This window comes from Ambystoma mexicanum, chromosome 4q (assembly GCF_040938575.1).
Source record: "Ambystoma mexicanum isolate Mex_15411 chromosome 4q, UKY_AmexF1_1, whole genome shotgun sequence".
Classification (NCBI taxonomy): Eukaryota; Metazoa; Chordata; class Amphibia; order Caudata; family Ambystomatidae; genus Ambystoma; species Ambystoma mexicanum.
Window position 1 is genome coordinate 1,253,519,161 of NC_090928.1, and position 26,884 is coordinate 1,253,546,044.

A 26,884-nucleotide genomic window follows, 5' to 3' on the forward strand; every position below is an offset into this window, starting at 1 on the left:
CATTTGGGAATGTATAACCGCAGTTCTCAAGACCACGCCCAGAACAGCACGCTACTCAGCTGGGCATGCTCAATGCAAGCGCCGGGTCACGCTCAAAGGCAGCACCCGGGCACAGCACCATAGGAAGACACTACTCACTCACTACTCTCGCGCATGCTCAGAAAGGACGGCGTTGGTAAGCACTATGCAAAGAATCATCCTGACTGGGGCGTAGAGCGCGGCCCGGCAGAGCATGCGCATAAGAAGGAGATACTAGTCACCTGGCGTGCTCGAGCCCGTTGCCGCGTACCGCAGTAGAGCGCAGGCGTAGAACTTGGATACTTTGCCTCGGAGCGGGCATCGGTGACTAACGATACAGAGCATGCGCAGCACTACGGAGGACGTTTTGACGCGTGCGCAGTAATACAGGAACGACACATTTGCGCGTGCGCAGTGATACAGATACTACACATCGGCGCATGCGCGGAGGCCCGATTCGGACTGCTCTTACGGAGCATGCTTACACGGCAGACTTGCGGGAACATGGTCGGGGGCAGAAGCCAAGTTCAACTGCAGGGCAAGCCGTCGGGTAAGGCATTCACCCGCACTCGGCCTGTGACCGGCCAACGGTTCTGTTGCCGCTTTGCGAGCCCGACTTCTGGGTACTCTGTTAAGTTTCTAGGCGATATCCAGGAGAGCTAAACGCTCGCTGCCGATTCGGGCCTTCACCCTGAAAGTGAGGGTCGCATCCCTGGGAACACGCAAACTAGTGCACTACAGGCCGTCTCGGTCCATAACCGTGAGTCGCTCGTGCTATATTGCACTTTTTCTGTTTGCATTCTGGGACTTGCAGTCCCGCATTTTTCAATGAGGGAAATAAAACCAAATAACAACATTGAACAAGCCGCATTGTATTGCCCACTCATGCCTCACACTGGCAACCTCGGGGCCCGGAAATCGTTCTGTATTTACTTGAATATAGTGCTAAGAAAGCCGCAGTGGTATCCAGGCACTTTATACATGCATCACATATTTATCCTATTGTCAAGTTTGGGATATGTCAAATGTTTGGTTGGGGTTTTTGAGTGATTTTTTTTTTTTTTTTTTTTGTAATAGGAAACCTACACTTTTGAAAGAAGCTGCGTTGCGCGTTTTCCATAGTTACTACCAGCAAGTGCAGGCCCTGAGTGACCTTTTTTACTCGCCATGAACTTATTTTTATTTTGGTCTACAACTCAAAATACAAACGTGGAAACCGTATTGAGAGCAACTCAACGAGGTAAGTATTTACACTTTAAAAACGTGTACTTATTCCAAATTTTGTTTGGTTAAGTTTTGACTTCCTATAAGCAAAATACTGCCTGGGCAATGGTCGCAAGAGCCCCGTGGAGAGCAGGGCCCATGGATGCATAATAACTGCTGCAGGCTGGTTTCATATTGCGACTGTAGGGCAAGAAGCTCCCATTTGCCCCATCTTGTTTCCTTATCTCCCGGGCCCCATTTATTTCAAGGTCCTCCTCTGGCACAGTCTCTCTGTTGTTGTCCTAGTTTCTCATCTGTCTGGCTCCTCCGTTTCTCGCGCCCTCGAGGGTCATTCATCTACCCCCATATGCATAGCATGGTCTACTCCTGCTTTGCCTGCTCTCTGGGCGCATGGATCCATCCTTCTTTGGATATCCTCTCTCCCCCCACCCTGTGTGACAAGGGCTGGCTTCTCCACTAGGAGACTGGTGCAGGTATGAGCAGACGCTGTGGTTTTCTTCCTGCCTCCTGGGTTCCAGTGCCCTGCAAACAGCAGAACCAGCTGCCAGCTTTCTAACCTTGAGGCTGGGTAAGGGCCCTGCAGCACGTCAGAGCACCTGCTCTGGTAGCGACTGGGAAAGTGCGCAATTGTTGCCCTGCGGCAGTGGCCCTCAAACGTGTTTGGGGCCAGTTGCCCCTTTTAACAAATGTTTTTTCTACAATCGGTTCCCCCAGTAACTACCAGCACTATACTCTGATCCTGGCCACCAGAAGAGGGAGGCACGCAACATGCCCCATCAGTGGTCGAAGTGTATGAAAAGAAGTAGTGGAACTGTTACCTCCATTTCTGTCCTTGCTCCCCACAAACCCCATTGCCACCCCCCTCCCATGCAGCCATACAAACCCCAAATTAAATGCCCCTGTGGTTTAAGGGAAAGTTCAGTATAGTGAAGTGCAAGCTTCAATTTCTTTTGACACTTTTTTATTTATTTTAAAACTAAACCATTCAGAACCATTAAAAAAAAAAAAAAAGGATAGGCAGAGGCGTTGCTGGGGGTGATGGGGCTTGAGCCCCGGGTCTTCTGGTTGTAACCCCGGATAGAAGCTCTGGGGTTACAACCAAAAAGGCTAGCTAGCCCCCAGTCCGATAGTCCCAATATTAGCCTAGCCCCAGACCTTTTCCAGACCTAGCAACGCCCCTGGATATAGGAATGGTAAAACCGATCACTGATACCCATCCACCCTCTAACCCAGACCCAAAAGAGTGGTTTTGGTAAGGCAGAATTTCACAATAGCCCACTCTAAGGCAGACCACTTTTTGAGCGTAATCTTACAGAAGTCAATGGGTGTAGTTGGGTTTGCTGGGAAGGTGACAGAGCTGTGGGTCGGCGGGTTCGGGGTGGCGATCGGGGCTATTGGAAATAACGGAACATCTCAATGAATGGACCCAGTATTCCCATTGCAGGAGCATGAGAGACGGCATGTATACCACATGCCAGGCAGTGGCCACTGTGCATAGAATTTACACTGTGTGGCACAGTAGATCTGCCCATCTGGGTTGCACTGTGCCCTTTTCTTCCATTCCCTCACCTTGCCCTGTTCTCCCCACACGACCTGTGACTTCTTCACACTATTTTACGTGTTGTCTTTGCTTCACTCTCCAGTCCTACCTCACTTACCTTGCCCTTCACCCCCATCTGTGAATTCTTCACATTCTTTCCTTCAGTCTCCAGTCCTACCTCACTTACCTTGCCCTTCACCCCCCATCTGTGAATTCTTCACATTCTTTCCTTCAGTCTCCAGTCGTACCTCACTTACCTTTCCCTTCACCCCCCCATCTGTGACTTCTTCACACTATTTTACGTGTTGTCTTTGCTTCACTCTCCAGTCCTACCTCACTTACCTTGCCCTTCACCCCCCCATCTGTGAATTCTTCACATTCTTTCCTTCAGTCTCCAGTCCTACCTCACTTACCTTGCCCTTCACCCCCCATCTGTGAATTCTTCACATTCTTTCCTTCAGTCTCCAGTCCTACCTCACTTACCTTGCCCTTCACCCCCATCTGTGAATTCTTCACATTCTTTCCTTCAGTCTCCAGTCCTACCTCACTTACCTTGCCCTTCACCCCCCCATCTGTGAATTCTTCACATTCTTTCCTTCAGTCTCCAGTCCTACCTCACTTACCTTGCCCTTCACCCCCCATCTGTGAATTCTTCACATTCTTTCCTTCAGTCTCCAGTCGTACCTCACTTACCTTTCCCTTCACCCCCCCCATCTGTGACTTCTTCACACTATTTTACGTGTTGTCTTTGCTTCACTCTCCAGTCCTACCTCACTTACCTTGCCCTTCACCCCCATCTGTGAATTCTTCACATTCTTTCCTTCAGTCTCCAGTCCTACCTCACTTACCTTGCCCTTCACCCCCCCATCTGTGAATTCTTCACATTCTTTCCTTCAGTCTCCAGTCCTACCTCACTTACCTTGCCCTTCACCCCCCATCTGTGAATTCTTCACATTCTTTCCTTCAGTCTCCAGTCCTACCTCACTTACCTTGCCCTCCACCCCCCCATCTGTGAATTCTTCACATTCTTTCCTTCAGTCTCCAGTCCTACCTCACTTACCTTGCCCTTCACCCCCCATCTGTGAATTCTTCACATTCTTTCCTTCAGTCTCCAGTCGTACCTCACTTACCTTTCCCTTCACCCCCCCCATCTGTGACTTCTTCACACTATTTTACGTGTTGTCTTTGCTTCACTCTCCAGTCCTACCTCACTTACCTTGCCCTTCACCCCCATTTGTGAATTCTTCACATTCTTTCCTTCAGTCTCCAGTCCTACCTCACTTACCTTGCCCTTCACCCCCCCATCTGTGAATTCTTCACATTCTTTCCTTCAGTCTCCAGTCCTACCTCACTTACCTTGCCCTTCACCCCCCATCTGTGAATTCTTCACATTCTTTCCTTCAGTCTCCAGTCGTACCTCACTTACCTTTCCCTTCACCCCCCCCATCTGTGACTTCTTCACACTATTTTACGTGTTGTCTTTGCTTCACTCTCCAGTCCTACCTCACTTACCTTGCCCTTCACCCCCATCTGTGACTTCTTCACATTCTTTCCTTCAGTCTCCAGTCCTACCTCACTTACCTTGCCCTTCACCCCCCCATCTGTGAATTCTTCACATTCTTTCCTTCAGTCTCCAGTCGTACCTCACTTACCTTTCCCTTCACCCCCCCCATCTGTGACTTCTTCACACTATTTTACGTGTTGTCTTTGCTTCACTCTCCAGTCCTACCTCACTTACCTTGCCCTTCACCCCCATCTGTGAATTCTTCACATTCTTTGCTTCACTCTCCAGTCCTACCTCACTTACCTTGCCCTTCACCCCCATCTGTGAATTCTTCACATTCTTTCCTTCAGTCTCCAGTCCTACCTCACTTACCTTGCCCTTCACCCCCATCTGTGAATTCTTCACATTCTTTCCTTCAGTCTCCAGTCGTACCTCACTTACCTTGCCCTTCACCCCCCATCTGTGAATTCTTCACATTCTTTGCTTCACTCTCCAGTCCTACCTCACTTACCTTGCCCTTCACCCCCATCTGTGAATTCTTCACATTCTTTCCTTCAGTCTCCAGTCCTACCTCACTTACCTTGCCCTTCACCCCCATCTGTGAATTCTTCACATTCTTTCCTTCAGTCTCCAGTCCTACCTCACTTACCTTGCCCTCCACCCCCCCATCTGTGAATTCTTCACATTCTTTCCTTCAGTCTCCAGTCCTACCTCACTTACCTTGCCCTTCACCCCATCTGTGAATTCTTCACATTCTTTCCTTCAGTCTCCAGTCCTACCTCCTTCACCTGTCTACTCCCTTTTGTCTTCATTCTTTCCCTCTTGCACTTTTTTTTCCCTTCATCCATCGTCTCTTTTCCGTTCTCTCTCCTTCCTTCCTTCCCCGCACCCTCCCAGTCTACCCCACCCCCCGTCTTTTTTTCTCTAACTTTCAATTCAGTTTTCCCCTGTCCAGCAGCCACAGTAGCTAGGCTGCATGTCTTTCATTGGAGTCAGCTGATGACTCCACAACATACCCCCCCCCCCCCCCAGCCCCTGTACCTGCTTCCTCGCCTTTCTACTTGGCCACTCCACTGCAAAACCCTTCAACTTCCAGCCCTTCAGTAGAAAACTGCATGTAGTTTCACACAGAACTAACTAATGTAAATGGGAATGTTCTTAACTTGCCATGGCGCTAGGGCCTCTCTATTTGCCTTGGGTATATCTATTCTTAGTCTGCCTCATATATGTTTTACCGCAAAAATTAACTGGAAACATTCACTCAAATATCCGTCCCCCGTGACCCAGCCCATAGACTGCCTCTGTCAACCTGTGCTGCTTCCTATGTGTATTTAATGTTCGCAATAACAATCTCGATCAAGAAATAGAATAGTGAGTGAGTGAAATGTAGTTATTTCGGAGTTCCTTATGGCATATTTTTATTCAGCTGCAGACATTACATTATCCCGGGAGGATAGCTTAACGGCAACGTGCGTGCCTTGGAAGCAAGACAACACGAAGCAACACAGGTTCGATCCCCGGGTCCGCGCTTAGAAACCTCTGGGTGTTTAAGTGCGTTATAAATACGCAACTAAGACAACAAAAAAAAAATTACGCAACTGAAAAAAACAAACAATTCCTGTAACAGAGCCTCGATGCCCACGGGCTGTGTGAGTGCGTTTAAAATGCAAAATAATAATAATAAAATAATAATAAAGTGATTTATGGGACATGTAGTCTACCGAGGCCTCTACATTGGTTTAGGCAGAGTTTATTATTCAAAGGGATCCTCCTTTTTGTGTAATGAGGCAGAGTGCATTCCATGGCTTCCCTGTCTTGCCTACTAACCATCCCACCTAAAGACAATGGCTGTGGCCTAAAGAGCTCTGTGATAAATCTGATGATGTCATCACTCCTTTCCTGGAGGCAGCCTCTCCTCATGTGGCCAGTGGACGGCAGCCGCTGCCTGATCCTGACCCTCGGGGTGGCTATGCGAGGGAGAATCACATGAGGGGAGGCGGCCCTCGTCGAGAGACGGGGATCATCAGATGAGACATGGTATTCCCCCTTTCCCTTTTTGGGATATTCCCTCCATTCTTCATGCCTTGATGTCCCACTCTGATAACACCTGATCAATCATCTCAGTGTGAACCTTGGCATCACGGGTCAGGCTCTGGCGTGGCTGACCTTCCTCTTGTACCGACCCTCCCAGGTCCAACTTGGGTCCTTTCTCTTCACCACCTCTTTCCACATGTGGTGTTGCCTAGGGCTCTATCCTCTCACCCTGGCTCTTCAATGTCTATCTGCCCCACTGGACCACCTGATCTCTATTGTCTCCTCTAATGTTCAGCGTTATGCGGATGATATAGATTGAAAAAATTCAAACTTTACACATTACTTTTACAGAATCAGAATCAAAATACAAAATACATAATAAAACATTTAAAACATTTCACTCATTTTTAAATCCGGATGCCCATCACTTTTTCAATCTGGAGCCATACTTTGTATAATGCTATAAAGAGATGCATATTTGCTGTCTTAGTACAGTATAGCCAGAATTGATTTTCCGGTATGGATTCCAGATTATGGGCAAATTCTCGTATTTCACAATTGTGGGTCTCATTCTGGTGCATTCAGTTAGTAAATGCTTGGCTGTCTCCAGTCTTTCAGGTAGATTACATATACGACATATTCGTTCATCAATTGAGATCATTTCCCTAGGTCCCACATTGCACAAGGTCGGAAGTTGCTCCAGACGGAAGAGAATAATAAACCGTCTTAGCCTTGTGGAAGGGCATAGATACAGATATGCCTGAGGTTTCATAAAGTTGTAGAGTCGAAACTTTACAAAGGCACATGACTTTAAACACCCTAGATGAGAAAAGTTTTCCAACCAATCCCAGAGATCTATCTTTTTCCCCAGTGCTGTCATGACCTCCTGGGAAATAGATGTCCCTCTGTCAGTCCAGCCAATATCTCTCAGAAATTGGGTCATACTTTTCTGAAGAGGAGAGGTAGTATCTTTTTTGCTTAATTCTATCTGCATGGTAACCAACAAAGGGTTAGAAGAACTATTCTTCATCTTGAGATAATAGCCCGCTCTCTTTTTCAGTACCATTGCTTTAAGTGAGGGTAAGCCCAACTCCAGCCTTATGAGGGCCATGGGAACACTGGGGGGTAATCCCAATATGCGTCGCCAACATTTTCCCTCCACCACTTGCAGCCAGGCTAAGTCAGAAGAGGTTAGTGCTTCTAGGCCATACGTAATCATAGGCGCAAACTCCTGTATGTACAGGTGTCTCGTCCCCCATAGTGTAAAACCAGCCTGCCTCCTGGTAAATGACGCAATTAGAGCTGTAACTTGCAGCGCCCTAGTTCTCCTATTTTGTCTACACAGTGAATAATCACCCCATGGTTCAATTTCAACTCCTAAATATCGATAGGAAGGGGAATACAATATATTATTATTCTGCACCCAAAGCTCAACACGAGAGACTTTTTTCTTCGTGAATCTAATCACTTTGGTCTTGTCAAGGTTAACATCTAACCCATTGATCTTTGCGTACTCCCATAATGCTACCGCTGAGCGCCTAATACCAGCAATAGTGTTGTCAAAAATGACCAAATCATCTGCATATGCCAGTACTGCACATGTTGTATCCCCTACTTTAGGTGGGCAGTTATTCACTTCTGCCAACACTATTGGGATGTCATATACGTACAGATTGTACACCAGTGGAGCTGTTACACATCCCTGTTTTACCCCCCTGTCTTGTCTCACTTGTCTAGTCAAGGATCCCTCTTGATTTAGTCTGAGGCACAACATGGTGTTATAGTGCAGCTGTCTCAAATAGTGCAACAGACTAGGCGGGCAACCCATAGCTTCCAGCTTTTTCCATAACCTGGCTCTCGGTATAGAATCGAATGCGGTCTTAAAGTCAATATAAAGGGCGTATAGCGGGGGCTGTCCTTTAGTTAGTGCTCTAGTTCATAGTGTGTCCATCGCCCACAAATTATGTGTGGTAGAGAAACCACGCCGGAATCCACATTGGAACCTACTAAGAATATTAGTCTGTTCAGCCCAATTCTGTAGTTCCGTAAGCAATAATGCCGCAAAAAGTTTTCCCGTGGCATCCAGCATGGAAAGAAGCCTGTAATTATTTGGATCCTTTCGGCATCCCTTCTTAAACACCGGCACCAGTATCGCCGTTTGCCAAGAGCGGGCAGTCATCCCCTGCGCTAATACCTTTTTAAAAAGTATTGACAAAAGAGAAGCCCAAAACGCCGGGTGTGTCTTAATAACTATATTGGCTAGCCCATTCGGGCCAGGAGCTCTAGAAGCTTTCAAGGTTGCTATTTTATTCAGTATGGCCTCTTCCGAGGCCTCAAAGGGGGGAGGGAAGGGATTCTGAACTCTAGATATTATGGGTACGTCTACCTCTCCAGTGTTGCGGTCCAGCAGAAATCTTACCCAGGTTTCCTCTCCTATAGGATTGTCCAGCTGACCCTTGGCCTTCTCTCTGTTCTCTTTCAGAAGCTGCCATATATTACGCGAATTTCCAGCGCAGATAGTATTAACCAACCTCTGATTTCTAACATTGCTCTCTGAATCTCTGATAGTTCTGATACTGGCTCTATATTTATTTTTAGCTTTTCTGACTTTGTCGTAGTAAAAGGAACCCGCTATATTCAGTCTCCTAAGCCCCCGCAATTCTGCTCTTAGCCTTCTTTTAGCATCACGAATATCTTTATTATAAGGCTGAGTGGTACTTCCTGGATTTGTCATAGCGTTTTTCCTTGAGGTCGCATGGAATCCTGAAAATTCCAGGATCCATTCTTCTATTTCATTTACGGTCAGCTGTTCAAAGTCGGGTAGGGGGACCTGTGCCTGAGAAGAGAGTGCTTCCGTAGCCTTTTTAATGTTTCTCTCCGACCAGATAATTCTAGTGCCTGTGCAATTGGTTTGTATATTGCCTATATTACACTTTGTGGCGGGAGAGAAAAAGAGTTGCAGGGAGCACTCAAGAGCCGCATGGTCACTCCATTCATTGGGTATGATTCTCATATCATTTATTATCGGCAGCATTTCAGGACACATAAATATGTAGTCTAGAGTGCTGTAGGAAATGCCATTAGACCATGTCTGTTTCCCTGGCCTATCACCCATTGTTCTTCCGTTAATCATGGATAAGTCCCATGTCTCAAAGAATTGTAGCCATCCCAGCCCTTCACTCTCTCTTTTGTCATGGATCATGAGACATTTTTCATTCAGGGCTGGGTATTTGGCGACCAATTGGTCATCCTTCATATGACAATTAAAATCACCCATCACCACTACCGCTAAATTGCCGGTTCTTTGAGTCCAAAAAATCAATAACTCATGAATGGCTTCTTGTAGGGTTTCCCTTATCAATGCTCCCGGGGGATTATAGAGGTTGATCAGTAAGAATCTACTGTGTCCATTATCCGTGGGATAGTCGACCTCAACCGCCATATGGTAATCGGTGGCGTTGATTAGGATCTTCCGCGAGTTGACCGTATTTACCACCCCTATAATAAGTCCCCCATAAGGGCGACCCTTATCCCCTCTTTTGGCAAATGTCTGATGTATTACAAAACCGTCCAATAATAGGGGATTCATTGCCCATGTTTCCTGGAGACATATACAACTATGCTTCAGCAGCAAATCCATTGATCCTTCTGATCTCAAGTGATGGGCAAAACCCCGACAGTTCCAAGAAACGAAGGAAAAGCTTCAGCGGTTCTGTATCATTCTCGGTAGAGCTTCCATCAATGTTTTGAGGGCTTGTTGTATTTCAGCCATCGCCGTATTTTCTGATGTCTCTTGATTGACCACATTATCTGGTTCCACTAGCTTGTCCAGTGGAGTTTGTAGCTCCTTGGTCATATAGTCCTTAGTTTCTTTAGTAAGATCACTCTCCTGTGGATCTACATCAATAGCAATATCTACGGTTAGTAGTTCTTTTTTAAATTTTCTGATCAGCTGAGCTGAGGCTAGGAAAGAGCAATGGATGGCGGAAACATGTGGATTAGGGACCTGCAAAGGTTCGATGAAAAAGAAGTCGTCAGATTTCATGACTCTTAACTGCGGAATATGATGTAGTCGGGTTAGGAATTCTGATCTTGCCAGCCAGGGATTTTTACCACTCGGGTAGAGGTTCTTAATGTAGCAGATACGATTCATGTTGCATTCCTCATCCGTGCTAATTTGCTCGGGCCGTACCGGCTCTGGTGTTACTTCTATGCCAGCTGCGCCGATTTGATCCTCCAATTCAGCTGTGACAGTCTCATCTTGGACATTGTCGTCATCAGTGACGCCATCTAGGTCTGCCTCCTTAAATTTTTCTCCTGGTACTAACCAATCGGCCAAAGGTCCCTTGGCTTCTACGGCTCGAGCTACTGCTCTCGCCTTTCTTTTTCTAGCTTTTTTGGAACGTGGTTCCACGGATGCTTTAGGTCTTACACTGGGGGATATGGGATTCGTTGCTGCTTTCTTGCTTTTCAAAGCCCTTTTGGCCAATTTTCGTTGTTTCCTCGTAAGAAAAATCCCGGGGCTGTGCATGATTTCAGGATCCTCTTCAGTTATTACTAAAAGGTCTTCTACAGGGGGATTGACCTCCGAGATCTTGTCTAGGATCATCTCTTCCACCCCTTCTTCCATTCTCTCCTCTGCTGCTTTCATCTCCTCCATGGTATGAATCGCATCCGAGAGGTTCGCTTCTGTCTCATCCTGCAGGAATTCCTTCTGCTCTAATACCCTCGTAATATTATTCGTATTTGTCAGTATACTCCCCGTCATTTGCAACAGTATTTTAAGTGCAAATTGTAGAGACGCTACAGATGATTGAAGCTCCATAATGGCCGTGTTGTTAATATGCGAATTTGAATCTTCATTATCCTCCTTCTCAGGATCATCTTCCATGGAAGCCATCGCTAGATTAGGAGATGCCGAGAGACGTCCACAGCTAGACACAGGATTGGCTTCCTCTAGTGTTATATTATTACTTTCTTTCTGGTAAATAGAATTGTTCGGTGCCTTTGCTAAATTCTGCGTTACCATCCCTCTCTGAGTACTCAAGCAGAGATCAAGAAGTGAGTTATTATCAATATCCTCATAATTTGAGGAGTTACTCTCCTTGTTCCCAGGCTCGGCCGTTGCCTCATTTATTGTTGAGTTAGTCTCTGGATGTGAATTTACTCCAAAAAAGTCTGTGATGGCTCCTTGTGCCACAGGCGTTGTGTTAAAATTCTTTTTAATTTTATTGCCTTTCTTTCTATTTTCCTTGGCATCATTCAATGGCGTAGTCTTGCCTTTCCGCAGATTGTAATTTGATTGTAGTGCTTTTTTCCCTCGCTGCATTTTCTCCGCGTGTCAATTCAATCCGTAGGAAAATACTGATTAGGAATCCTGCTATTTATATTACTCTGTAGTGGTCAGCACGATTCTGATCCTGAGCAGACCAGTCACCTCTACAAGTCACGTGCCCCAGGAAAACTAGCGAATAGTGGGTAGTTCACGGGGGAATATAATTGATGTGGGCAGGGGGAAAGGGAGGGGGGGGAGGAGAGACAGGGGGTGTGTGTGTGTGTGTACTTAAGGGAACCACAGAGTACCCCAGTGGGCCCGTTAATCAGGGGCCTGCACACAACACACCACACCTTATCAGTCGTCCAAGACTGACTGTAATCCCCTACTCCAACCCCTGTCTCCCCAGCCAGAGCACAGCCCACTCCACTACCACTCCTGTGAAGGACAGTCACGTATGCCAGCACACTGGGGCACACTGGGGCACTCGGGTCAGAGAACTGGATATATCAGCAACACCGTCCCTGTCGCCCGTAGCCTCTACCACCTACTTGTGATATTCCGAGGTGACGCCACGTCTCGGTACACAGTGGGCTCTTGTGTGGGCTGCCTCCGTCCTGTTCTCCGTACTTGGAGCTGGGTCCTCGTTGCCTCAACCTTGGCGTCGCAGGGCTTCTGATTTTCAGAGCTCGGGCTCCACCGAGTATCCCGTGCTTCCCGCACTGCCAGCGCCGTCAGCAACCCGCCGCACTCAGCAACCCGTAGCCGCTCGCCGCCGCAGCCGTGATGGCCAAGGCGGCCGGTTAGAGTAAAGGACCTTCCGTCCACAGAGTCAAGCCGCACTGTCGTTCAGCCACAAACCGCCGCACAGCCGCTTCCCACTCCCTCCTGTCTCCAAAGCACCACACTAGGGAGTAGTGTGTCCTTCACTTGTGTTCCTACACCCATCAAACACATACACATGAGCTACAGTGAGCCGTATAGCCAGGAAGGTCGGACCCTGCTTGGGTTTTAAGGAGTGCATCTTTTATTCGTTGCTTTGCTCTGCTGCTGGTTTCTTCCCTGGGTAGTGCAGGACCCTCCAGTCTTCCTACTTCTCGTCAGTCCGACAGTCGCTTCAGGGACCGTGAGCCTGCAGGAACTACCAGTAACGTCCGCCTCAGCTACAGCTTCCTCTCCGATTTAAGGTACTGTGCAAATCCGGTTGTTCGTTTCGTTCAGCCGCGGTGAAAGTGTTTGAAATCTTTCTCCAATCCAAGGGCTTATCCTTCTCTTCTCTTTGAAGTAACTTTTCTACCAACCAACCTCGTCTGGAATCCGTGGCACGAACTTTACCACAAACTACCCTGAACTGTGATCTTGAACAAAATACTTTTTTGTCCTATTGACTTCGGCCCTAAGCCTTTTTCTACCTGATTCTCACTGTAGTTCCTCTTGCTCTATTGCCCCGAGTGCTTATCTGTTGTTTGGTTCAATTTCTATTAACTTTGTCTTTCCCTCCCTTTTAAATTACTGCAGTGCCATTTTGCTCCCAATTCATTTTGTGAGCTCAACTTGCCTGTGCTGACTCACCGACTTTGCTTGGTGTTCTCGGACCCGTTGGCGCTTAGGCGAAAATGGTTTGCTGCCTGCTTCCCACTCTGTACTGCTCTTGTGGTGTTAGTCCCTTTCTCTCTCGGCTTCACTTCTGTACGCCTGCTTTCATTCAGGTCCCAGTAGGTGAAACGCTGCCTTCTTCCGTTGCTGTATGCCCAGAAGTCTTCCACTGGCTCCTGGCATGTCTGTGGCATTTCCCGGCCTCACAGCATTTCTCTGCTTCCTCTCTGACTAACAGCTCGGCTCCGCCACAACTGTTTGTGCTTCCAAGCTCCATAAGCCTCGCAGAGAGGTATGACGACTTCTCCGAAACAGCAGCAGGCATTAAGAGTTTGCTTCAGAGCTTTAAATGCCTGTGCACAGGTGCATTCCAAAAACGACTAGAACACTTATTGAGCTTGAGGTTCCCCTCAGCATTGTTCTTTCCTTCTTCCTCGTCCCAGTCCTTGGGTGATTGTGGGAAACTGAGTTCATTGATGTCAATTGATACAGGCTACTTGGAAAATCACTAACAGTTACGAATGAGTCAGTTCTATAAAGTGGATAATTGTAGCTGGATAAGGCAGTTTTGGAGTTTTTACATTTTAGACCACGGATGGTAGTTTGGCCTGAAGGGTTTTGGGGAAATGTTTCTCTATTTTCCATAAAGGGTGTGTGTAGGGGGTGTGTAGAAGTATGGCAATAGGCCATTAGGGTATTGGGTTTCAAGGGTTTTTCTTCGGCAAATTGGGGGATACCATGTTTCATCCAATGAAGGATGACATCTCCCCGGAGGCTTTCTCCTCCCATGTGATCCTCCCTTAAATAGCTGCCACCAGGGTCACAATCAGGTAGCGGCTGCCGTCCCCTGGCCACATGGGAGTAAGTTACCGCCGGGGAATCGGTGATGACTCCATTGGATTCATCACAGGCATCTAGTGGTTTCCTGGCAGTGGGTGGTGCACAAGGGATCCTGGTGCTGGAACCTTCTTCCTCGCACTGCTGTAAGGAGTGGAATATGTCCAAGAAGGACATGTAAACATTAACGAGGCAATGGTTGTTAAGATGGAAAGGCATGGCATGAGATTTCCCTCCCCTTCCTCTTCTCCGCAGCCTTATCCACTCTGCCCCCTTCCTCTTCTTCCCGCTCATCTTCCTCCTCGGACTGGGAGGTCCTGTGGTAGAGAGAATGGGCAGTTTTTGAGCACATTGCCTTGACACTGCGAAGTGGTACTCGAACTAGGGAGTTGATGCCAGGCTGTTTGTCTCTGGAGGTGGCTGATATCTTGGCCTGCCTGGTCGGCAGGTCTTCTGGGTCTGTGGAAGGGTGAACTTTGTCACTCTATGAACACGATGGTGTATACCGATGCAGTCAGAGGGTCTACCGTCTCAAGATTGAGTATTGGTAGTTTGAGGCTTTCACGAAGACTCTCGTTCAATGGCCTTATACTGTTTGATGATGCTTGAACACCTGGGCTATTAAGTGTTTCAATGCAGGCACATGTGCCTACAAATTGGGGAGGCAATCCCCCTCTTGCTCACACAGTTTCTGGTCCTTTGTAAGATGTTGCTTCCCCGGTTCTTGAGGTGTCTGGAGCGTACCAGGCTCTAAGGCCATTTGATTTCTGTTCCTGGTGTGTATGGTTGGTTTGAGTGCCTCGTTGCTGTAGGGCGTAGGCTTTACTCTGTCTTCCTGGTGCTCCATGCTGGGAGTGGTGGGGGGGGGTGTGTTTCCACTTCCGGGTCCCCCACTCGGCCCCCTATCCACCCTATGGGAGCATCCCTACATCAGGGAGTCCCTTACTTAGTCCGGGGGATGGTCGGGCCAAGGTCTGGATAGCGGTCCTGCTACACCTATGGAGGGTTTGCTTGTCTCCGACTACCTGGGGATTCCGATTAGCTCTTGGTTCCCTCTTAATCTCTTTGGTACTATAATTCATTGCTTCAGTGGGGACTCCACAGGATGTTTCAGTATTGTTCTTCTGATTCTGATGTGCTTACTTGGAGTACGTGGTGGTGGTGGTGGTGGTGGAGGAGGATTATTATTGGTGAGCTGATTTCGGTACAATAGATGGAATGTACACTTTCCTCAATATGGGATTCACCGGGCTGCATTCCTTGCTACTCTACATTGTCAGCAGGTGCTGGGTAATGGTGAAGGCTTTTCTGACACTGTGGTCGATTGGCTTTTTGTGCGTTTGTGGTCTCATGGTCCGGGCTTCTTGTGCAGCGCCATCTTCTCCAATGGCAGATGGTGTCAGTGCGGCTTCTGAAGTTGAAGTCTCTGGCCCTCTCCGGAAGTTCCATTTTGCGGGCCCTCCGTTTCATGTCCACTGACTGGTGTCAGATATTTCTTACCACATTTTCCAGTACTGGAGGGTGGGAGGGGGGGTGGTGGTGGTGGTGGGTGGTGGTGGTGGTGGTGGTGATCATGATCCCGGGAGGATAGCTCAGCGACAACGTGTTCGCGTTGGAAGCAATACGACGAGAAGAAACACAGGTTCGACCCCCCGGGTCCGCGCTTAGAAACCTGTAGGTATTTAAGCATGTTATAAATACGCAACTAAGACAAAAATATAATTATTACACAACGCCCGCGGGCTGTGTTAGTGCTTTAAAAATGCAAAAATAAATAAATAGATGATGATTGCTGCTGCTCAGGGCTGTCTGCCCTGGTCCTGGGAGGAAAGGTGACGCTCCTCCGTTAAGATGGGTCTTGCGGCTTTGGGCGGGGCATGGGTGTCTTTCCGGCACATTGTTCAGACCCGAGCGGCTGTGGTGCGTGCCGTCTGTGCTACTGCTCTCCCGCTGGATTGTTTGAGGTCCTGGTTGCTGGGGGACTTGGCGATTTCAGTTCAGTGGAGGACGGTGCATCATCTGTCCTCTCTGTGGGTGATCCATATCTGGAGTGTGGATGTTCGGCACCCAGGCAGAATGGTCTAGGTCTTCCTGTGAGTAGAGGGGATGCCTCTCTGACAGTCATTAATTTACAGGAAATTCGGGGGTCAATGAATAGACCTGTTTCTGTGGCAGAGCTCTGTCTGCGGTGTCTAGACTGCTCCAAGGATATCTGGCATCTGGAAGGCTTCCTGGTTGCCTTTGGAGCTGCTGGAAGTCCTATGGAGGCTTCTGTTAAGAGGGATTTCTGAACTCTGACCTGGAGGGGCAGAGGTGCAGAAGGCCAACCTAGTTTCTTGGAACAGGGTAACCTCTGAACAAGCCAGACCAATCAGGGTAGCTAGGGCAGGCGGTCACGACTAAGTCTCAAGAGGGGTTACGTGACTGAAAGACCTCAATGAGCACACAAAGCAAGGACACTTACAAATTACTCCAGACAGGTGTTATATTAAAAATATAGACACATTTATTACAAGGCCTTTGTAACATCGACCGTAGCAAAGAATCACAATAATACTAAAGTAAACCAACACATCACAATCAACACAATATATATATACAAGACCAGAGGGGTCTAACGAAATGTGTAGACCACCTAGATGGGGAGGAAAACCGGTAGTGCAAGTAATCTTTAGACCCAGTACCACACAAGAATAAACCTAACTAAGAGGCAGTCCAAGCCCTACAAAGAGAGGAGCCTTATGCTCAATAGTACATGCACGCGCTTGTGCCAATGGACAAAATGGGGTCTCTTCGAGGGTCACTAGCAGCTCAGGAAGGTGGATAAGGTTGATGAAGAACAATTCCCCATTATTCATGCAGGACCTCCACTTGCGGGCAGAGGCAGGTTGAGAGTGCGGGATGAAGTCGCTATTTTGCAATAGCTGTGGAAAGGAAAGGGGCCCTCGGGGGCCACTTTGTGCGTAAAATGGGCTCCTGCGCTAGGGGCATGGACTACTCACCGGTCCCCGACGCAGGCAGACCCAGACTTCGCCAGTACAGTCCACTTCGCTGGCAGGTTCGAATGCGACAATCTGGACATCTCGACACCGTGTAGTTTCCGCGGTACAGCGGGGATTCCCAAACGGGACAGGGGCGATTTCTTTGCTCGGGGTGGAGGAATCAGCCCAATTCTACTGCAGCAGGCGTCCAGGTGAAGGGGGTCACAAGTGCAGCGAACTTGCACAGGTCGTTGCCACAGATGGGCAACACGGTAACCGCGTTTACTCCGTTCTGGGATTCCTCGAAACTGCGGCGGTAACAGAGCAAACGTCCCGCGTAAGCTGGTTGGCCCATGGACACTTCCGAAGAGGCTTTCTTGCAGGGTTTGATGAAGGTGCCGAAAATAGTATATCGTACTATTCCAATGGGTCGAAGCATCTTCGAAGACCTTCTAGGACGATCAGATGCAGAGGGGTCTTGCCGGACGACAGCGGGCTCAGGGTGCCAAACCTTCCAGCGGGTCACCAACGGTTCCTCGGCTTCTTGTTGCAGGATACTTGGCTCCTTATCCTTTGTTCGTGTGAACTCAGGAGATCGACATGGTAGCAGTGTTCTCGGCCTCCTCTTATCCAAAGTTCCCTTTGCGCCAAAACGGAGAGGACCCAATGGGAGATCTGCTCACAAACACTCACTCCATACGTGGACCAATCACGGCCCACGGTGGTCCCAGGCATTCAGGACACTCCAGACTCTATGGCACCCAGGGTGTGTATTGGGAACAGACATCCCAGCCCACATCCTGGAGGCACACACACAAGGCATGCAGAAGCCCGCAAAAGCTTTGGGTTTCGCGGGAAAATGCATGACCAAATAAGGACTGACCCGGGTCGGCTCGACCTGGGGAAGGTGAAGGGGCAAGATGGCCAAAGGACAGGACAAAGAACCTCGTGGCATGGCCATTTTGGAGCCAGGCCATCTCTTCATGCCAAACACGGTAAGCACGGATAACATGGCAAGAAAGGGTTCAAACATAAGATAAATGATAGCTGCCACCAGTCCTGTCCGTGACACATCTGCAGAGTTCATAAAACGTCCAGCGAGAGTTTCTAGGGCCTTTGGAATGACTAGAGACCCAAGGGTGCGGTAAAGTAAGTTACATTGCACTCTTGTTACATGTTGCACAAAAGCTGCAACTTGAGGAAAGGACTAAGGGAAACAAAGTCTCCCAGTACTGACTGTCTTAAGGGCATGTCAGTTTCCCCATAAGAAGTGAGCGAAAGCCCAGGGGAGTGTGGCTGAGGGCTGCGCTTCTCTGGCAAAGGTTAGATCAGGGTGTAGAACAGCAGCAAAAAGTTTGGGGGTTGACACATGGAGGGAAAATTACATTTGAATATGAAATCTTTCCTAACAGCCTCGTCAACCACCGTTTGGATCCGTACAAGGACTGGCTCTGACTGATCTGAGCAGCTCCCTAGGGCCCAATTCTGGGGTGTTCTCGGGGGGGCTGGTCTCCTGTGCTCAGGTTGTCTCCTCGTCTGTCATATGTAGGGCTGCTACATGGGCCGTTAATTGGATATTCTGGTTGCATGGTTGGGAGTGTTACTATGTATGTCTAGTGGTCTCTACACTTACGTTGTGTTCTGTCGGCCCGCTATGCTTGGTTCTGGGCTGATTGGGCTTTCTCTTTGGTGTCTGGTGCATTTTTCTGTCATTGGCCTCTATCCGTGACCTGGGCTTTGGTCCATCTCAAAGGCAAGTACTGGGACGAGGAAGAGGGACATGGAGGTAATTGTTGAATTACTTGGTGATAATATTCATTCCCCAAAACTCTCGTAGAGGCCAGACATGCGAAAGCAAGGCATTTCTTCCACTCGATCAGCCGACTACTGTACTCTTGCTCGCCCACTGACGCTTAATGCACGCCACAGACCTCGTGTTGCCAAAGATTTGGTTTCACTTCATATACGCACCAGTCTTCTCTTAAAAGGGAGTTTGTCTGTTTTATTGCTTGTTTTAAGATGAGTAAGCGTTTGGGAAGAGGTAGTGCCCGCTTCCCTTCATAGGGCAGCCATGTCATCTATTTGAGTCTTGTGGAATTGAGTAACCAGAGCAGCCCTTTGCTGCCAGTTAGTTGAATTCACCAGCAAGCAGGGGATGGACCAGTGATGGTGCAATACCCTCCTGAGTGTGGACGTCGGTTGACTAACATTCATTCTTGGAGGGATTTTCAAGGATTTTGCCCATTGCCCCCACTTCCCCCTTCCTTGTCTCGCAAAAGCCCCATCTGTGAGGAAGTGGCAAATGGTGCAAACGCCAACACAGTTTGCCACTGCTCACCTTTACCCTGTTTGTTTATGCTTCTATACCACCAGTTGGTTCAATGAATACCAACTGTCCGAACCCCCACCCCAAATGAGCCAGCCACAGGATTCCCCACATTCAATCTACAGTGTTTGATGAAGGGTTTGGGGTCTGCCCGAGTCATGGCCCTGCAGATTTCCTGCATTGATGCCCCTTGGGTGTCTGCCCATAAGGCTGCATTACCTCTGGCTGATCTGCCCTGTTTGTGACGTGGCAGAGGCAATCCTGATGCCTTGTGCCCTGGAGATTACCTGTTTACTCCAAAGACTAATCGACGCAACAGCCTCTTCTGGGGTGGGAAGAAAGCTTTCAGTTGTCGTAGTACTAGTGTCCCTCATCTCCCTGATGTGTGGACGGTTTCATGTTCTAATTGGAAATGGTAACGAGGGAATTGTGGGCAGATGGAGGTATTATACCTTTGGTCAATGAGTTACAGAACCAGTAAAACCTGCGGAAGGCTTCCTGATGGTGCAGTGGGACCTCAAAGTTGCTACAGGGAAGAGTAAGGCTAGGAGTAAAGGAAGATTGCCAGTAAGCAATCTCACAATACTCTTCTTGCTTCTGCATTTAAATGCTTGGCCGACAATGAGGAGTGAAAGGGCATTTGTGAGTCCCCCATCCCTTCTCCACTTCTCATGTAAGGAGAGCGAGTCGTGAGGCACACAGGGCTGCAGGGGCCTCAGCAGCCAGGCTCTGGGCAGGTGGCCAGAAAAGGTGTAGCCAGGCGCACTGACTTTAAATGCTATATCTGCACAGGTGCAGCTCGTCCATATTGGGTGAAGGGGCATCGATCCACTGGCCCCCTCGCCCATTATGGAGGATCTGAGGAGCCAGACCATTGAAACACTGAGTGCTCCCCCAGCTGCTTTTTCAAGCGGAGTGAGCGCTCCTTGGCTGGCTGAACTCTCAAAGGGGAAATTGGTTTCCGTTTGGCAGTTATGTTCCCCAGCTCTGCATGCTCAATGACTAGGCATAAATTTGTTTTCAAAAATTGATTAGCAGAGTTTGCTAATTAAAATATTTTTGATTAGCAAAAAACCCCATTTGATTAGCAATGGTATACTCATATTTTTAATGTCACTAGCAGTTGTTTGTACCCAAGGCATAATTCGAGCAGCAATATAGCATTTTTATGTACTGCTGAAGACCTTTGTGAACAAGAGTCAGGCCATGCAAATTCTTCAAAATTCCACTAGACCTACAGATCTAGTAACTTAGTTTACCTACTTGACCTAAGAGAAATGCACTTTAACCTTGCCAACAGATGACAAAAAATGTAAATGAGCTTTCTGTAAAATGGTGCATGTGACCAAAAACCCACAATGTTTGGTACATTGCTGCGACCTAGAGGCCAGCCATGCATAGTGAAACTTTGATTTGACATTTACTACAAACAATGTAAATATTAAAGTTTTAAATCTCCTTTGCAAATGGCACTCGCCCTTCATAAAATCTACTCGACTACGCAAGTGGGCAAGTAGACTTTGCATGTCCTGGATGAGTGTATGTAAAAGGTTTAGCTCTGTGAATGGACACAAATAGATCTTATAAAAAGGCTCTGAAAACAGTTTGCCCACCTCTCTCATGTTTGTGTATTATACAAGGCAATCATAATCGTAGAGCAACGTGATCTCTGGAGGCTAAATACGGTGGATGGTATGGCAGCAGATCTGTAGATGTACAGACTGGATGTCACTACTTTGTACACATATCTAATTAGTTTTGTGTATTCATTAAGTAAGAGGAGGGCAAGTAAGAGACTAAGCAAAGTGGATGGCATAGCCGGCAAATAACTGGACAAACTAGGTGGGAAATAGTCATTTGTGGCCATCTCACTTTCACGGTAGCTGGTATTAAGCAACAGGGTGATCAGATAGAATATACAGGAGTATGGGTTAACCTCATGGTTTGAGCACAAGTTGCAGATGTATGCAACCAGTAGGTCACAGAACTAGGTTTGCCATCAAATGTATTTGGCTGTGTAATCCTGGACATTTTCAGAAACGTTCACCATCTTCCCCAATAAGATGAAATCTAGTTGACGCTGAGATTTACGTATACTAAACTTTACTGTAAAGCATGAAGACACTGCAGTGTTTTACAGTAGCAATACTGCAATTATGCATTATGTAAGGAATGGAATTGCTTGACTGTCTATAAAAAGTTAACACATACTGGTCTTTGCAAGATTAGATAAAGTTGGCAAAATAAAAGTCATCCCAATTACTTCTAGCTTGCAATTATTTGAAGAAATAAAATAGACTAGCACTCCCACACAGGCATTTGGCACTTAAGAGTGGAGGAGATTATTTCTGCAGTGAACAGTGGAATAAAGAGTGGAGAGAGGCCCGAGGGCAAGAGAGGAATGCAGGGTGAGCTGTGCCCTCATTGAACACAATAACTTAAATAGCTATCTGTGCTACACATGCGTCAATGGCAAACCTACAGAATTCCATAGCAAATTGCTATACAACACTGCTTATTTTATGACTTGAATGAGCCATGCAAGGCCGGGGCATTTTGCTACACAAGCGCGCGCACACCCACCATCTCACCTCTACCCCAATAAAAACCCATACCTGGGTCCTACATTTTCTCCATTTGGCCATGTTAGGCAGAAACATGTGCAGTTCCCTTAGGGACCACTGCAAAACGTTTAAGACCACAGGAGTTAGCAGTAAACCCAATTGGTACAACAGTCTGCACCACCCAGATTTACCTGGTAGCTGTGGCTGAGCAGTCAGACTTCTCGCAAGAAGAGTTAGGCAGTATACAGAGCATACACAATAGGGCAGGTAAATACAGTAAAACAAGAAAACACTGACCAGAGCTTTGGTGTATAAGATATATAATTATTTATTTAAAAACACATCTATAAAAACACACTGGCACTAATACCAAGCAATTTCAAAACACAGTTACTAAAGTATATACACTCCCTTCAAAGAATATTAAACAAGACTTAAGTAAAGCACCACTTATTTTCAGACATCGGTGAGCGCTTTAACGCAGCTGGCACTCTAATAATTCGTTTAAAAGGGAGTGAAAGGCAGAGCATAAATTGAAACAGATCCCAACACTTTCAAAAGAACACAGCAAGAGTGTAAGGCAGAATCAAACCATGAAGTTGAAGTTCAGAAAGCCGGATCCACTTTAAGAGGATCAGAACAAAATGTGTCCAAGGTCACACGGTTGAAAAGTGCACAAAAGTCTCAAAGGTTCAGAAAGAAGTTGGACCAAAAGAAAGGGACCAGTTAGATGGTCAAGAGACCAGCCCAGTCCAGAAGGTTAAGGATTTACTGTCACCTTGTAGCAATCTATAGAAAGGGAGGCCAGGCGGACACAGTACCTTGAATTGGTGAGAACACTCAAGCGGGGGCAGTTGTTCCTGGCAGCGGTTGCGAGCCAGTGCTCCGTCCGGCAGAAGAGAATATCTTGTCAGGGAGGAAAGTAGAAGGTCGTTGTACTGCCAGGGAAGAAACCAGCCACAGAGTTTCTCGATTCAAAGGAGCGGTCCTTTTATTCGCGGTTCAGTGATAAGTGGCTATCCGGTTGCCGGGGTGCTTGGCACGGGCAATTCGACCACTAGACGTCCTGGTAGGCGAAAAGGAAAGCGAACTGGTTGTCCCCACCAGCTCAAGGGGAAGAGACTCTCTGGCAAGAAGATCTCCTCTGTCGTCGGGAAGTGGTGAGACGGTTCAGCAGGGCTCCACCGGTGGTGTCGTCGTTGCAGGTCGGCTCAGCTTCTCCCTCTTCGGATTTGCAGGTCCTGTGGCGACTTCTGAAGTTCCAGTCCCAAAAGCCCTGCTTTTATGCAAGAAACCCCCATTCATTCAGCCTAGCTGTCAATCAAACATGCTAAGTGGTGAGCCGGCCGGCTCACCATTTGGGCCAATCACACAAGAGTGCGACTTGAGTTGCCAAGGCAACTCAGTCCAGGGTGCCTAAACCCCCCTACCACACCCCCCTGTGGTACCCAGACAGAGTGGCACCACATTTGGAGGCTTCTGTGGAGAAGCCTGCCAAAAAGTGGAACAAAGGGCTCGGCTTGGGTTGGAGTCACAGAAGAGAACACAAATGCCATTTTAGAATCGAGTTCTGGCAAAAAATACCAACCGTTGAATTAATATAAATAACCCGGCGGTATGTTCAAGGCTATAGGAATTAAATAAAGTTGGTAGCCTCGAACAATGGGAAAATCCCATCGGGATATATTCGCGGTTGAATATAAAAAGTAGTATCCACTGCCACCAGCCAAAACGCTATCAGGGGGGGACGGAGACGTGCCCCCTCGAATAACAGACCCCGGGGCAATCGAATTGCCCCGACCAGTACGTCCACAATATGATGGTTTGTACTGGTTTCTGTTCATAATTTGGGACTAGTAAAGCCAATGTTGACTTTACATGCCCTGGGAGACAGTAGTCAGACCCAGGGCATGGAGTCTATGGTGGGGTGTCACTATGACACCCCTGTGTCACTGCACTGAGGGTGCTGTGTAACACACATAGTAAAAACACATGAGACCCTATGGAGTAAAAGACCCCATAGCCCATAAAACACATTCACAGTCAAAGGAACCCCTCAAATCATGTCCAAGAGCGTGAGGAAAAGAGTCTCACTCTTGGCAGGAGGAAAAAAACAAACTCCAGAAATCCAGCAAAGCTGCTGGGGGACTCGCTAGGTTAGGAAATTCAGCCTAAACAGAGAATTCTCTCCCACCACTGTGTTTTATAAATGAACTATCAAACTGAAAGAAACAGTGATACAAAATGCACATTAAACTACCAATAGCATGCAGCTTTATGCACCGTCCCCTTTCAAAATCCACCACAATTGACACCTCTTGAGGGACATGCCGAGGGCTTTAGCCCCCACCCCCACTTTTGCCATTGCATGCACACACAACTATGCCTGCAGTAATTTCACGTTAATCGTGCTTAATTGCAGAAGACAGATGGGCATCACTGCTGCGTGGGGCTAGCTCTGGAACGGCCGTCTAGCACTAAGCAGTCTATTCCCTGGCCAAATCCAAGCAGTTCCTGTGAGAATAGCTCAGCAAGATGTGAGACTAGAGTGTTCCGGTCAGGACCCAGGTTCAAAAACCCAAGCAAAAAAACAACAAAGGCTCCCTTCCATGCCACGCAGGAATGGTGCTGCGGATTACCAAAAGTAAGGTAACGATGATGGATTTTTCCAAAAAGTAGAGTAACATCAAGCCGTTTAGTTCACTCCCACTTTGACCTCTGGTTTCATGCAAGCGGACAAACGTAAACTGCAAGTGTTCACTATTTTATAGTTTGTGTATTGTGTAGAGTGCTGCACGAAGTGGTCAAGAATTCTAGGTAAGGGGTTGAGTAGTGGCAAAGCAGCACGTCAGGCATGGGTTTTTGTGTTGTGGGGATGGCTAGGCAAGGGCCCAAGTACGTGAAAGCAGGGCAGCAGTTATGGGTCTTGCAGGGAGTCGGAGTGGCCGGTATGGTATTGCGTGGTGTGGCGGAAAAGCAGGACCCCCAGGCATGGATTGTGTGGTGAGGTGAGAGGCAGGCCAGGGCACGGCATATCTTTCACCCTTCTTAATCACTAACCAGGTGAAATCTGAGGTTTTTGGTGGTAGAGGGCCCATTCACGTCCCTGGCATACCGATCATGCTGGTATGGTGGGGGCGGGGAGCAGCTTGCCTGGCACTGCTCTATAGTCGAGAGAATCAAGACATCTTGGAGCAGTCTGGGACACTTCTAGCTCATTGGGCACTAGCCATTCGCTAGTGATAATTGACTCTTGGCTAGTAAGAAATGACAGAACATGAACCATCCAAATAGTCTTGTTATTTTGTGAGGCAATTGTATTTTTTTTAAATTATTATTTACAATGCCTTCATGCTATTGCAGTCAAGTTTGTACCTTGCGCCAAGAAGCGTCTGTCTAGTAACCGCATATGCATAAGGGTCATTGGGCAGTGCCCCTCTACTATGCTCGTGTTGCCAATGCTTCATGCAGTAAACCCAAGAGGAAAGTGCTCTGCCTGACGCACCTTGTGTCTACAGGCCTCTGCAGGCCGCTGTGTGAGAGGGGCGCCATCTCGCAAGGGGTCCTGGGTGGGGGTCTCTGTCCATGCAGGCAGTAGTGCTTAGCTGCCCCAGTCCAAAGGAAGCCAGGAGGGTGTCTAGGTTGAAGCACCAGCCTGTGTGAAAGAGTATTCTGGGGCTCCAAGTCCTCCAATCCTACTAGACCCCTTTTGGAGGAAAGACTATGATTTCCAGCGTGGGTTGGAGTGAGGCTGTGGGAACGGGCAGAAAAAGGGATGTTTAAATAATATATGTAAATGCATGTGTTGAAGCTGCAGTTTGTGGGTAATGAGAGCGATGATGCAGAACTGGGGCCGTGCAGGCATGTGTTGAAACAGGATTTTACTGAAGCACTAACTTGTCATTGAGACAAGTCTCATGTCTTCTTGAGGCACTGGCAGCATAAAAACGTGCTGCAGAGGCAATGGTGGCACATATTGTTCTTGAGCCTGAAGTTAGACAATGAAAAATGGTGGATAGAGAATGCATGGACTATAGTGTACCAGATACGCATGTTAGTTCCCCTGTATGGGTCATGTGATGCCTGTACCTGTAGCTTCCATGACTTACTGCTTTAATTGTGTTGCTCGTTTGCACAAAGTAGTATGAATTCGCTTCAAAATGTGTATTGTTGCACATTGTGGAACAAAGCATAGAAGTCATTGTTTACAAGCATATTTTGCACTTGTTACTACTATCAGCAGAGAGTGTGAGTCCTTTCAAATGCTTTTTCGTTTTTACCTGTGCTAATGTGAATTGCTCACATGTGTATTTCACATGTTTACACAGTGAGGTGATTGGGTGCACCAAGCAGACTTGCATCGAACAAGCCTAGGTATGGGATAGTAATCCATACAACCCCATTTTTTTGAGCAGTTCAAACACTAGGTCTATATTAATACCTATGCCTATTATATTACTCACCGGCCTGATAGCAATTTTATAGGTCGTTCTATTCTTTCAAACCAAGAAAGCAATTCGTTTTTTTCACATATCGCATCATAAGTTGGTGGGGAGTGCATGATGTTCACAATGCATTTTTTTTTAATGTATTTCACACTGGCTGATTTAAATTGGTTACATTTGTTCTCCTGAGGAAGGTTCGGCATTGATTAGTCAAGAACCGAAACTTGTTGAGCAGTCGATCAGCAACATATTTACTGTGTTGTTGGAAGTTATTGTACCTAGGAGAAGCTGACTAGTAACACATTAGTTTGGATATTAAAATTCAATGCACTTGAGATGTACTATGCAATTAGGTGTTTAGAATTTACACACTTTTTTCCCCTTTGATTTTTGTGATGTATGTTGGGCTGTTTTTTTTTTTTTCAAAACATCCTTGTTTTATATAAAGACTACCATTCCTGGTCAACATACGCCATTCTAGCATATCTTAAAGACCATATAGGTTGGTAATTCATAGTGTCACTTGTGTCCCCTAAATAT

The 26,884-nt window shown here is 47.4% G+C and overlaps 1 protein-coding gene across 3 annotated transcripts in view; it reads left to right on the plus strand.

Moving 5' to 3' along the window:
• The first annotated feature begins 444 nt into the window (after positions 1–444).
• The window catches only part of LOC138468332 (uncharacterized), a 144,758-nt gene continuing 118,318 nt past the window's right edge, over positions 445–26,884 (plus strand). Inside the window, exons 1-2 of one of the 3 annotated variants that reach the window (XM_069608848.1) lie at positions 463–568; positions 1,096–1,258. The gene's annotated coding sequence lies outside the window, so the exon portion shown is untranslated. Of the gene's footprint in view, positions 779–1,095; positions 1,259–26,884 lie in introns of all 3 variants that reach the window. The other 2 variants (XM_069608849.1, XM_069608846.1) reach the window with 2 other exon arrangements.